Source organism: Octopus bimaculoides, chromosome 10, assembly GCF_046866305.1.
Source record: "Octopus bimaculoides isolate indiv1 chromosome 10, ASM4686630v1, whole genome shotgun sequence".
In the NCBI taxonomy this organism is placed as follows: domain Eukaryota; kingdom Metazoa; phylum Mollusca; class Cephalopoda; order Octopoda; family Octopodidae; genus Octopus; species Octopus bimaculoides.
In genome coordinates, this window is record NC_142937.1 from 1928973 (window position 1) to 1943680 (window position 14708).

The 14708-nt window shown below is 35.6% G+C and overlaps 1 protein-coding gene and 1 pseudogene across 7 annotated transcripts in view; one reads left to right on the plus strand and one right to left on the minus strand.

Annotated features, from left to right (window-relative positions):
* Positions 1-14708, plus strand: part of LOC106867322 (cilia- and flagella-associated protein 65) — a 1093663-nt gene that overhangs the window by 703341 nt on the left and 375614 nt on the right. The gene's annotated exons all lie outside the window — the stretch shown is intronic.
* Positions 298-404, minus strand: LOC128248950 (5S ribosomal RNA; annotated as a pseudogene).

The window sequence follows — 14708 nt, forward strand, 5'->3', positions numbered from 1 at the left end:
TGTTGGGGGGATGGTGGGGGACAAACACAGACACAGGACCATATACACACACATACATATATATATATATATATATATATATATATATATATATATATATATATATATATATATATATACATATATGATGGACTTCTTTCAGTTTCCGTCTACCAAATCCACTCACAAGGCTTTGGTCGGCCCGAGGCTATAGTAGAAGACACTTGTCCAAGGTGCTACGCAGTGGGACTGAACCCAGAACCATGTGGTTGGTAAGCAAGCTACTTACCACACATCCACTCCTATACCTATGTGTGATGCTTACAGCACCTAGGTTTCCCATCTAAGTACTCACTAGGCTCGACGTTGCTTAACTTCAGTGATTGGACGAGAACCGGTGCTCTCAATGTGATATGGCTGTAAACTGTTAAAAATCTAGAAAAAAAAATGTAGGAAACTATTCCTTAACTCAAAATTATGAAGGTGTGTCATCTACTTGTTGGGGTTTTGTGTCCTTGATCAAGGCTTTTCATTTCAAATTACTCCAGTCCAATGGTTCTCATCAGGGATCCACATGGCCCTTGAGGGTCCATATAAGATTTAGTTGTTAAAAATTATGTGCAATAAATTACTTATATTTCTACAATACTCAAAATATATTAACAATTTTTCATACAATTTGTAATATAAAAATAGAATGGGACTCTTTATATATCAAATGGTTATGGGGATCCACTTGAGTGAAATAGGAATCGAAGAGACTCATAAGCTAAAAATGGTCGAAAACCACTGCTTTAGTCTATTCATCTAAAATTAAGCACCAGATGAGTGCTTGCGTATCCCTCCTTCTCTCCAGCTTTCAAATTGCAGATGTTCAGCTAGATGACAGCTACAGGGGCTGATAGTATGTCTGTATCTGATCATGATTCTACTGGTGGTTAAGGCAATTAGTAAAAAGCATGGTGCTAGTTAGTAAGTCATCCTCACTTATTAGAGATACCTATGCATGTATAACAGAATTATAAACAATAGGACTTTCAAGATGCACAATTATTAGTGTACATTTTATAAGGAATTAAATTATAATTTATAAAATCTGTAGAGCACCCAGTTACTCTCTGTGTCATGCTGAGAACCAATGACTTAAAGCAATATAAACATGGTAATTATGTAAAAAAATTGTAACAAAACATACAATAGAAGTAACGTAAACACCTGAAATCATTTGCTGATATTTTGCCAAGACATTTATGGTTATTCCACTAAATGTGCAGTGACAAAATAATTTCTGATCTCTTAAAAACCTTTCTTATTATTGTAGCAGTTCCAAATTATAATGTGTTTACAATGTTTCTCCTTATATATTTGGTATACAATCTTCTTGGCAAATTGTGCCAACTTCATGTCTACTATAATTATCAATAGTCTATAGAAAAGACAGTTTGCAGTAGTAACAGCCCTCACTCCCTTACCTGCTGCTTGTCCACCTACTCCAACATCATTAGGAGGAATGAAACATTCATTGCAAAATCAATTCTCATAAGAAATATTCCCAAAAGTTGAGTCTGTGAAAACTTATTTGCTGAAGTTCTCTAATTTTCAAATTTTACCATGAAGATATAATGTGGATATGTCTATGCTGAAGAAAATGCTTTCCATGTCCAAGAAAAATGTATATGCATATAAATATATCTTTATATGTATGTGTCTATCTATATGTAATCTATCTATCTATCTATCTATCTATCTATCTATCTATCTATCAACAAGATCAACCGCACATACACAAGGTATGTGCTTTGCCAGTTCGTGGGCAAGATGCAGTTATAAGCATGAGAAGATGTACTCTCATCAAGTCTCTTACACCTATAATTACAGCCTGCCCACAAACTGGCAAAGCACATGCGTTGTGTATGTTCGATTGATATTGTTTATATCCCTTGGGCTGCTTCTAATGCATATTTTAATACATACACACACACACACACACACACACACATATATATATATATATATATATATATATATATATATATATATATATATATATATATATATATAATATATATATATATATATATATATAGTAATAAGAAGAACTTTTGGAAAGAAATTCATAAACCCTTTAATGCATTGCTATGCACGTTTCAACAAACCTCATGCTTTACTTGTTGTATTCCCCATCCATAAGATATTACAAATATGATTTGCAAAATCCATGGATTTTAAGGGGAATATTAATATTTCTTTCTTCAGGCAAAAGTTGCATTAGAGTTCTGGCTGTATTCAATGTTTAGCAAAGGGATATTTACCAATTTACATCAATCAGAAGGATCTGTGTTTTCTATCTATCTATCTATCTATCTATCTATCTATCTATCTATCTGTCTGTCTGTCTGTCTGTCTGTCTTTCTCTGTGTGTGTATATATACATACATATATATATATATATATATATACATATCTATACACACACACACACACACACACACACGCACTCACACACACACGCACACACCCATATATGTATATATGTATATGTATGCACACAATATATATATATATATATATACATATATTCAGATTTTGTGCTAGAAGCAAGTAAACTATGTAAACATTATCAATACTTAATGAGTGTCTGACGGTAAAGGCTACAAAGCTGCGGTATTTCATCAAAGGGAGAGCCCTTGAAAGACGCTTTTGCATACCATCAAATAGTTTTTACTCTATTTGCATATATCTCCTTAGCAGGATGAGGTGGGTTATGTCAGAAGTGGAATTGCGATGCTGAAGAGTGGGAATGACTGAGAAATATCGGTATGTATTGCTCTCTTTTGCATTCAGGGCAATTTCATTTCTCCTAGATCTAGATATGCTGTGTTGTTAAACAAGCTACATCTTTGAAGGGATTGTCTCCCTTAAACACAATACTGCTGCTATGTAGTGTTTACTAAAGCATCTGGCTTACCAAAAAAACCTGATGAGTAGGGGATTGCATAATGTATTAAATGATCTTTAGAATGTAGTATATACTATACTCCTGACTGTACCATGTTTATATCACAGTAAAGGCTCTTAAATTAACAATTGTACTAAAATTAAGGTTTCATTCATTTTGCTAAACTTAAGGTTTCATTCATTTTGAATACTTTTGGAAGCTTTTGGATATGTGGATTACCAAACAGCATTGAATTATCCTGCCTTGATACAATCTGTGCTATGATAAAGGATTATTTGACTGTCTGATTTGTCATCCTGCTGTGTTATTAATTGTAACCTGTTTCACTTTGACATGTCTCAGTCCTTAATGGATCTCCTGTAATGAAATTTATATGGATATGTGTGTGTGTGTGTGTGTGTGTGTCTATGTGTGTGTGTATATATATATGTATGTGTGTGTGTGTGTATATATATATCTATATGCATGTGTATGTGTACATATATATATATATATATATATATATATGTATGTATGTATGTATGTATGTATGCGTATATATATATATATATATATATATATATATATTCACAGAGCTATATATGTATGTGTGTGCATGCATATATATATATATGTGTGTATATATATACACACATGTATGCCTGTGTGTATGTGTGTATCTGTGTGCATGCATGCGTGCGTGCTTGCTTGCGTGTGTGAATCTTATGTGAGAATTCTAATTTCTGTATCAGGACTTTGATATCCTTCTGAGTTGCCTCCCCTGGTACCTTCTACTCATGATAGCAATTGATTTTGTAATGAAGTAAGGATATATTTAACACATGCAAACACTACAGGTCTGGTAGAAGATAATAAATTTGTGATATGGTTTTTACATATGTATTACACTTTTTAGCAAAAGCCAGAGATTTGGTACAAGAACTAACAACTTGACAAGCAGCGATAACAGGTCTGTGATGCCCTTAGATGTCTGGGGCCGCATGCGCACTATACTGTGGGTATCAGTGGGTGCATCTCCCCTCGGCCTGAGAGGGTCAAGAAACCTCTGAACCACTTCCTGTGATAGAGATCAGAGCCTGGAACCAACCCTGTGAACAAGGGATTTCCAGTAAGCATGGGTCATCAGTCCGTGTCAATTGTACTGCCCTTTGTACACACCGCCTGTTGCCACTACAGATCAACACGTCCGGTGAGGTCCTAGGATCTGGCCAATGAGTCCCCTTGTGCACAGTGGCATTCCATGCCATCATCAGTGCATTCTCTGATGGCCTGGAGAAGACAGCCGAACCCAATCACTTAGAGAAGATAGCGATAATGAGCAGAGACTTTAATGAGAAGATAAAATACAAATTTAACGTAACAGAGAAATTTCCCTCATCAGCTGCCCATCAGATAACCTCATGATTTTAACATCTTAAGGTAGAACTTGTAAAATTCTTTAAAAACTGATGTTGTGTTTGTAGGTGTAACTTAGCAATTTAATAAATAGAGATTAGAAATGATAACTCGAAAAACCAAGCTGTAGTAAGTACTAACTTTGAAGTTGATGAATATGCTCCAGACTGACACAGACTTAGGACTGACATCAGTAAATTAATATAAGAACAAGAGCACTCAGAGAGTGCAAACCTCTACCAAGGCAACACCAGTGTCCTTTCAATGATTAGCCAGAGATGATTTTTAAAATGAGAATATCTGAAATAAACTGGACTGCTCTCACAAATGAGAATACTAAAAATGAACCCAACCTCTCTCAAACAGAAAAATAATCCAAATGTCTATATATTGAGTGAGAGGTGAAGGGAGAGGAGATGAAATACTGATACAGTGAAGGAAAAGTAGTGAGAGTAATAGCCATGACTGAGAGAGTGTGAGAGAAAATAATGACAATGAAAAAGACGAAATGAAGTGGCAAAGAAAGTGTTGTATGAATGAGAAAGGAAGGGGTGATCAATGAATAACGAAGGAAGAAGTGAAAGTTTGAAATGTGAGTATATGTATGTGTAAAATATAGGTATGTTTGTGTGTGTGTGTGTGTGTGTGTGTGTGTGTGTGTGTGTGTGTGTGTGTGTGTGTATACAATTGAAATGAGATGGTAATGTTCAGCGCTGAAAATGTGTGAGCATGTGTATGTGTGTGTGTGTATACAAGAGAACTATGGGAAACTTTAGATTTATATGTAAAGAAAAAAAATTCGGAAAAATAATCCAGAATCCTTAAATCTAATGAGACCATGCCAGTCACAAGGCCAAACATCCCTGAAAGTTTCATCCGAATCCATCCAGCAGTTCTTGAGACATCCTGTCCATGGACAAACAAACACAACTGAAAACAACACCTCCGCCTTTGCTAACGTGGAGGTAACTAGACTGAACAACAAAAGCACGAGGTTATCAATGTTGCTGTATATAAGTGTACAAACTTCACTGGCAAACTGAACAAAGCACAAACATTAGAATTGCTAGCAAACTTTATAAAGTTTCATTTCTCTCTGTGTTTGTGATGAGAACTGAAACAGCTCAATTATAGTGAATCAACAGCGCATACATATCCCGGAGGCACAACTTTCAGTCAAATTTCTGTCAGCGTTAGTTTAATCAGTTATCAATTTTTGTTTTTCTATATTTTCCAAATGTCTAAAATGTGACAAGGCGATCAAAACCTAGTAATGTTCTTGCTCTTGTTATTTTCCCCCCATTTCAACATTATAGAATGGTAGCTTAGACATAATTATTACTATTTATTTATTTTTGTTTTTTGTTTTTCTGTTTTTCAAAATATCTGTGTATATGATAACAGAAAAATGTAGGCAGCAATAGTTATGCGAAGGAAAGTAAACGGGATTACGTTTGCTTACTCAGCACTTGAATATATTTGCAAATAAATCCACTATTGTTATTACCATTAAGCATGTTTCCCTTTTTCTGGTGTATTTATTTTACAGCAGACTAAGTGAGAAAAACTATTCACATCTGCTTTCTTTCTTTCTCTCTCTCTCTCTTTCTTTCTTTCTTTCTTTCTTTCTTTCTTTCTCTCTCTCTTTCTTTCTTTCTGTCTGTTTGTCTTTCTCTTTCTCTCCCTTGTCTGGGTAAGTTATTGGAAATAAAAATTATTTTATGCAGCTAAATGTAGAATTAGTTTAGGCCCGTTAGCTATATGAATCCCATTAATTTCCTGAAAAACGAAATACTGTACACAGAGTTCTCTCAAGCTTATATGTATGGTATATGGTAAAATCCAAGGAAAAGAAAAAGAGAGAAAGAAGAAGGAAGAGAATTAGGAGTTGAAAGAGAGGAAGACCAACTATAATTGCCATGTATTGGAGAAAGTAACTATTTTTTATGGAATGGTTGAATGAAGATCGTATAAATCATATGATAAATGTCAGAAAAGAGATAATGATTCTTGTGGATTTGGTGCTTGTAGTGCCAAGGAGAAAAGTGGATTGTAAAAACAAAGCGACTTAGAAACTCCATGTAAGCAATCAGGATTTCTAAAAGAAAATTGTTATATAATTATGTAATTTTTGGTTTATTTTCTGGATTTCTTTTCATGGAAGATTTTTAAAACTTACTTGGCAAATGTCCGTTTGTTTGATGTTGGTGAATATGAACAGCATGAAAGATAACGGGGAGAGAAAGAAAGAGAGAAAGAATGATTTAAAGAAATTTAAAAAATCCTGTGCAGTAGTAGGTTAATACAGTTGTGTAATAGATTACAAGTGATAGTATTCATATGTAACTCATGTGCATTCTTTGCTGCTACTTGAAAGCATTTTTATCTGTTTATATATGGAATTTAATAGACACAGGCATGGCTGTGTGGTAAGAAGTTTGCTTCTGAACCACATGGTTCCAGGCTTAGTCCTACCTTGGAGAAGTATGTTTTACTATAGCTTCAGGCCGACATTTCTTTCTGTTGCATAAGTGTCCTATATATATATATATATATACATACATACATATATATGTATACACACACACATTGATACATACATATATATATATATATATATCTATGTATATGTATATATGTGTATATATATATATATATATATATATATATATATATATATATATATATATATATATATATATATATATATATATATATATATATATATATACACTAGCAGCTAAACCTGGTTTCATCCGGCCTGTTTGGATAATGTGGCTATGATCCTTTTTGGTTCGGCATAATCTATAACACCATTTCTCAACCTTATCATTTCGGGTCCCATGTTTCGATTAGAGCTTCTAGCTGTTTGAAGATGTCATCAAACCCCTGTCAGAAAATGGCTTCAGGAGTTATGAAGAAAGAATTGGTATGTAGTCTGTTTCTGAGAGCTATTCTATTGGACATCTGTCTAATCATTAAAACATTTATTTAATTATGAACATAGAAGGAAATTATACATTAATCCCAATTTTTGTAAGCAGCTGTATCTGTAAAAATGTTATTTGCAGAGAGCAGAAATTGAAAGATATATGAAATGGACGTGCGTGTGTGTGTGTGTGTATTTGTGTGTGCATGTGCGTGTGTGTATATGAGAAAGAAAGAGGGTGTGAAAAAGAGATAAAGTGAGTGAGTGAAGTTGTGTGTCATTGACTTACGTTGGTTGGTACGGCAAGTACGAAGATTTTGAGGCAGCAGACGACTAGATATTTTAGATATTTGAACCTATACTTCAGATATTTTAGATATTCTAGCCTATATTTTAGATATTTTAGACTATACAAATAGATATTTTAAACTAGAGTTTCGATATATGAGCTTATAGTTCAGATATTTAGCCTATAGTTTAGATAACGTCGCCTATACCTTAGATGTTTTAGCCTATAGTTTCTATATTTTAGGCTATAATTTAGTTATTTTTGCCTACATTTTAGATATTTTAGCCTATAGTTTCGATATTGAGCCTATAGTCTAGATATTTAGCCTACACGTCAGATATTTTACCCTATAGTTTCGATATTTGAACCTATAGTTTAGTTATTTCAGCCTATACTTTAGATAATTTAGCCTATATTTTCGATATTTGAGCCTATAGTTTAGTTGTTTTTGCCTATACTTTAGATATTTTTAGCCTAGAGTTTCGATATTTGAGCCAATAGTTCAGATATTTATCCTATACTTTATATATTTTAGCCTATAGTTTCGATATGTCAGCCTATAGTTTAGTTATTGTACCCTATACATTAGATATTTTAGCCTATACTCCCTATATTTTAGCCTATACTCCCGATATTTTAGCCTGTATTTTAGTTATTTTCGCCTATACGTTAGATATCTGAAGCCTATAGTTTAGTCATTCTAGCCTATATTTATATTTTAGCCTATACTTTCGATATTTCAGCCTGATATATATGGTTATATTTTAGATTTTCCAGGAGGTAATTAGTCCCCCTCCTCCCCTTTCTCGGAACTTTCCAGGAAGTAATTAATCTTCCTCCTCCCCTTCTTCAGAACTTCTCAGGAAGTAGGTAATCCCATCTCCTCCCCTTCCTGTGAACTTTCCAGGAAGTAATTCAACCCTCCTCCCCTTCTACAGAACTTTCCAAGAAGTAATTAATCCCCTTCCTCCCTTTCCTTGGAACTTTGATGGAAGTTATTCAACACCCTCCTCCTCTTTCTCGGAACTTTCCAGAAAGTAATCAATCCCCCTTCTCCTCTTCGACGAAACTTTCCAGGAATGAATTAATCCCCCTCCTCCCCATCTCCCTTCCTCTGAACTTTCCAGGAAGTAATAAATCCCCCTTCCTCGGAACTTTCCAGGAAGTAATTAATACCCATTCCTCCCATTTCTCGGAACCTTCCAGGAAATAATTCAACACCCTCCTCCCCTTCCTCAGATTATTCCAGGAATTAGTTAATGCCCCTCCTCCCCTTCCTCGGAACTTCCCAGGAAGCAATTCAACCCCTCCTTCCCTCCTCGGAACTTCGCAGTAAGTAATTAATCCTCCACTTCCCCTTCCTCGGAACTTTCCAGGAAGTATTTAATCCACCTCCCCCTTTTTCGCAACTTACCAGGAAGTAATTAATCCTCCTCCTCACTTTCCTCCTCTTCCTCGGAGCTTTCCAGGAAGTAATTAATACCCCTCCTTCCCTTCCTTGTAACTTTCCAGGAAGTAATTCCTCCCCCTCCTCGGGTCTTTCCAGGAAATAATTCTTCCCATTCCTCCCCTCCTTAAAACACTCCTCGGAATTTACAGGAATTTATTCCTCCCCTCATCGGAACTTTTCAGGAAGTAATTCTTCCCCATCCTCGGAAATTTCCATTGCAGCTATATCTCCCTGAAAATATCATACTGTATTAATGCGACAATTTTACGTATTACATAGTTTGAATGAGAAACTGGTTGTGTTAATGGCAGAAGAAAGGGGAATTGCATAGGAAAAGGTTTTAATCGCTATTCTCGGTAAGTATGGTGGCTAGGAAAAATAGAAGAGGCATTAAGAAGTTGATGTTAAGAACTGCTTTAACAGAAAATGAAGCTGTAAGAATTAGCGGGGAATTTGTATATAAGAATTAATAGCAGATGTATCCAATTTAAAAAAATGAAGATAAAAGCTAAGTGAAGAAGTATGGAATAAGTAATTGTTATACGCTTATAGAAAAACAATTTATATTATAGAAGAGATACATACCTGTTGAAGACGAAAATGTATGTAAGAGCTATTGTGTTGGACGTGTGTATAAACATAGAGAAAGTGAAAGACATATGAAATGGACGTGTGTGTGTGTGTTTTTGCGGATAATTTGGCAGGAGTTTTGCAGTCAGCAGGAGGTGGTTTGTGTTTTATCTCTATCACTGGCTGGACAGGTGAAAATATTTTTTTAATCTGTTTTGTGGAAAGGGGATCCTTTGAAGTGGGCGTCAAATGAAAAGAGACATGAACAGTTTTATGACGGAACTTCTTTTGAAGTTGGTGTGAGACGGAATAATTGATGTGCGTGCATATGCCTGTATGTGTATGTGTGTGTGTTTGATGGGGTGTGCGAGACAGAGAGAGCAATGTTGATGGTGTGTGTGTATATGAGAGAGAGAGAGAGAAAGACAGAAAAAGACTGAGAGATAACTGAAATTTTTTATTCAGTTTTTGAAGTGAATGAATGTGTGAGTGATTGACAGAGAAAAACCGAGAGAGAAAGAGAGAGAGAGAGTGGTTATGTATGTATGTATGTATGTATGACTAGCTTCAGTGATACACACTCACATACACGCACGCACACAGGTTGCTTTAATCGATTTTCTCGGTAACTTTTGGGGCTAGGAAATAATACAAAGCGCGTTCCAATCTATGCACCCATCTCCATATGTGTGCCATTTTTCATGCGAATCTACTCAGCCATTTGGCCGTGAACCTCGAGACAAGAAAGAATACAACGGTCGGCCAACTTCAATTTATATTATAGATAAGTGTGTGTGTCTTTGAGTTTGTGTTTGTCTTCCACCACCACTTGACAACCAGTATTGGTGTGTTGTTTATGTCTCTGCAACCAAGCAGTTTGGCAAAAAGAGACTGATAGAAAAAATACCAGGCATGAAAATAAAAGTAAGTACTTAGGTCATTTTGTTTCAGCATGGCCAAAGTCTTGTGATTGAAACAAGCAAAAGATTAAAGATAAATTATGACCAATAATTGAATTGAGGGAAACATAGATGATTAAATTTAATCAACTTGATGTGTACATGTATGATTTTAATTCATTGATCCTGGATAAATGAAGGTAAAAATAGAGCATACATGTGACTTTTTCTGTTTCTTTTCTTTTTTTGCGCATACAGACACATATGGCTGCAGCTTATGTATATTTTGAAGGAGTTTAAGGTGAGGGAACTAGCATTAGATACCTGCTCTATAGAAGTAGCTTTAGTCTGTTGCAGGGTTGAAAACGAGTACCAGTGCTGCTGGAGTAGTGTGAAATGAAGTGTCTTGTTCAAAGACACACTCTGCCACTTGATCCAAGAATCAAATCCATGACCTTATCATCATAATCTGAATGCCTTAATCCTTAAACCATGTGCTGTCACAAAAACAGATGCTCAACAGCAGTGAAATAAACGATACATATATATATATATATATATATATATATATATATATATATATATATATACGTATATGTATATATATATATATGTGTGTGTGTTTTGCTGCTATAGAAAGTAGTAAACTCAAATCTTTATCCCTATTTGCTTTTTGCTGGCCTCATTGGAACCCTTTTTTCTCTGGTAACAGGAGGTGGGATTTGAAATCAGATCTTGCCCAATTCCAGTACAGAAACTGCAATGGTTCCCATTCAATGTTCTAACAATTTTGACGATCCACACCTCTGAAAGGTTACTCCATTTATCCAGTCCGAAAGGATAAAAGACAAAGTTGACGTCAGTGAAATTTGAATTCAGAGGGCAGATCCAGAACAGATATTACAAGACATCCTATCCAGTGCTCTAATGAGTTGGATTATTCACTATCTTAAATACTGTAAAGATATTTGTTTAGCATTCAACCATTCTTCCTCACCAACTCTTCTTTTGCTATAAAATATTACTGTGTTGTTGTTGTTGTTGTTGTTGTGTAGCCTCAGGTTACACAGATTCAGACAGTAAATTACTTACTCATTACTTTAATGAATATAGTTCATTGAAAAACAGATGCTAATTATTGATACTCTGATAATGGATGCGCTCTTCATTACTTGAACAGTAGCAGGTTAGATTAACCTCATACATGCTTCATTGCTGACTCATTCCACAATGACAAATGTTTTGGGAGGGAAGCAGGGGAATTAGGGACCATATGGTTCACAACTGTAAACATTATAGTTTATTGGTCTACAGTGTTCAGTGAAATTCTTCAAGTATACTTTTTCTTTTGCTATATTTTTGTCTTAGTCATTAGAATGTGGCAATGCTGGGGCACCACCTTTCAGTAGATTGCATCAACCTGACACAGTAGGTTGACTTATACACCAAGATGACTTTGGAGGATTAAAATTTCCATGTGAAATGCAGCAGATAGTGATGGTGTTTGAATGCTTATCCTACATATTTACACTATATGTTATGTCAACTTGTATGCTGGAAAATATGGTATGTTTAAGTCCCATACTTATTGAAACATAAAGTCACATGACCTAGTTGGTTAGGGTTTCACACACATGATCGTAAGATTGTAGTTTTTGATTCCTGGATTGGATGATGTAGTGTGTTCATGACCAAAACACTTCATTTCATGTTGCTCCAGTCCATTTAGCTGGCAAAAATGAATAAGCTTGTGAGAGACTAGCATCCCATCCAGGTGGAGAATATATATACCATAGAACCTTGGAAACCAGCCTATGGTACAGGAACTGTGATCAATTGTTTTAGCTTATTTAAGAAACCTCTGTTTGTGTCACTGCTAAGCGAAATATCGATACAGACATTCTTTTTTCAAGCAGTGTCATTGTAAAGGCAGGCGCAGAGACATGCATGTTTGTTTGTTTTTTCTGCACACAGAAAAAAACAAAACAAAGAACAAAAAAACAGGAATCTGTTTTGTGTTCATTGCTTGTCATCCTATTCAAGAAAATACTTTTATTTCTAGTCTGGTCAAAGCCACATGAAATAGTAATGAATGTTTGCCATATGATAAATCTTAAGAAGGTTGAGAAAATTAAAAAGATGCAAAGAGTAGCTAGCCTAGCTACTATAGTAGGTCACAGTTTGGAAACCCTCCTTCTGCTATAAACAAATAACAACTGGATAAGAAGGAAAGTAATAAATCAATAGCCATCTCGCATTTCTGCATCTGTTTTAAGACAAACTTAACTTTCGAATTAAGAACTGATCTTATTGCATGGCTTAAATTAATAAATGTGATTTGGTTATTGGTGCTGTAGGAGAAAGAACATGAGAAGGAACATGATGGGAATGATGGTAGGATGGTGGTAGGACGGTGGTGGTGGTAGTGGTGGGATGGTGGTGGTAGTGGGGACAACGATGATGGCAGTGATAAAAAAGAAAAGATGGAAGAGGAGGAGAGTAGTAGTAGTAGTTGTAGGAGGAAGTCGGAGAGGAGAAGAAGAAAAAGAAGAGAGAAGTAGTAGGAAGAGGAGAAGGAGGAGGAGGAGGAGAAGAAGAAAAAGAAGAAGAAGAAGAAGAAATAGGACATGGTGTCAGTAGAAGTGAGAAAGTGCCATTTGCACAAAGTGAGGGGGAAGGAAAAGTACATATCTTCAAAAGGCAAGCAAAAATAATTACTATTTGCTATAACAATGATTTGATTTAGTCATGCATTTTCTTGTAGCTTTAGATGTTCAATGATGTGAGTGTTAATTTTTCGAATAACATTGTAGGATAAGTGTGACATGCTAGACCTGGCCAGTTTGAACATAAAACAAATAGCATATTTTGGCTAGATAAAGCTAGTTTAAATGCTAAAGGGTCAAACATGGAGTTGTTACTGCTGGAATATGCCTTTGATCACAGATTTGTTCAGTTGTAGCTGATCAGGAATTGAAAAAAGATGACAACAATAACAACAAGAGCACTCAGAGAGCACAAACCTCTGCCAAGGCAACACCAACGTCACCTCAACGATTAGCCAGAGATGATTTCCAAAATGGAAATATCTGCAATAAATTCGACTGCTCCCACAAACGAGAATACTAAAAATGAACCTGACCGCTCTCAAAAATTAAGTAAAAAAAGCAGGAAAAATAATCCAGAATCCTTGTCCGGTAGTGGATTGATCCCAAAATCTAATCTAGTTGCTAGGATATGGGGTTTATGACCATAAGTTCTTGAGTTCAATTTCTAGACTGGGTTACATGTAATGTCCTTGAACAAAGCAGTTTATTTCATGTAGCATTAGTGTAATCAGCAGTAAATATATTCCAGCCAAGTGTTCAGGCTGCTCTCTCTCTCTCTCTCTCTCTCTCTCTCTCTCTCTCTCTCTCTCTCTCAGTTACATCATCAATGCTTAGTTGGGTTAAGAGTGGGGTTTCCATGGAGTTACTAAGGAGTTGTCTTTGTCTACATTTGACTATACACGCATTTAAAACAAGTAGCAAAAGTGTGCTACATGCTACCAAGTCATATCTGCTATGATTGGTTGGCTAACAACTACAAATAATTCAGGGTGGGAATAGGTAAGCATCTAAATACATTTTGATAAATACATCATGGCTGAATGGATGAACAAGTTTCTTTCACAATCGTAATGGACAAATGTCATTTATCATAGCCTCTGGTTGACCTGGGCATTGTGAGTTAAATTAGGTTCACACACACATGCACACACACACATATATAATCATCATCATCATTTAGCATCATCATCATTATCATCATTTAGCACCCATTTTCCAAGCTGACATGAGTTAGACAGTTTGATTGGGACTGGTAAGCTAGAGAGCTGTACCAGGCTGCAGGCTCACTTGGCTTGGTTTCTACAGCTGGATGCCCTTCCTAATGCCAACCATCCCAAGAGTGTAGTGGGTGCCTTTTATGTGTCACTGATGCAAGTGCCTTTTACATGTCACCAACACTGGCTACAATGACAATTTAACTTGGCTTGACATGCCTTCTCAAGCACAGCAAATCCCCAACGGTCTTGATCACGTGTCATCGCCACTGTGAGACCCAACATCCGAAGATCAAGCTTCACCAGCTTCATCCCATGTCTTCCACATGTTCCCTCCACAGTTAGAGACCAGCACCTCTTTATTCCTATAATACAATATAATAGTATGTAACATAATATAAATATAAAGCTGGTG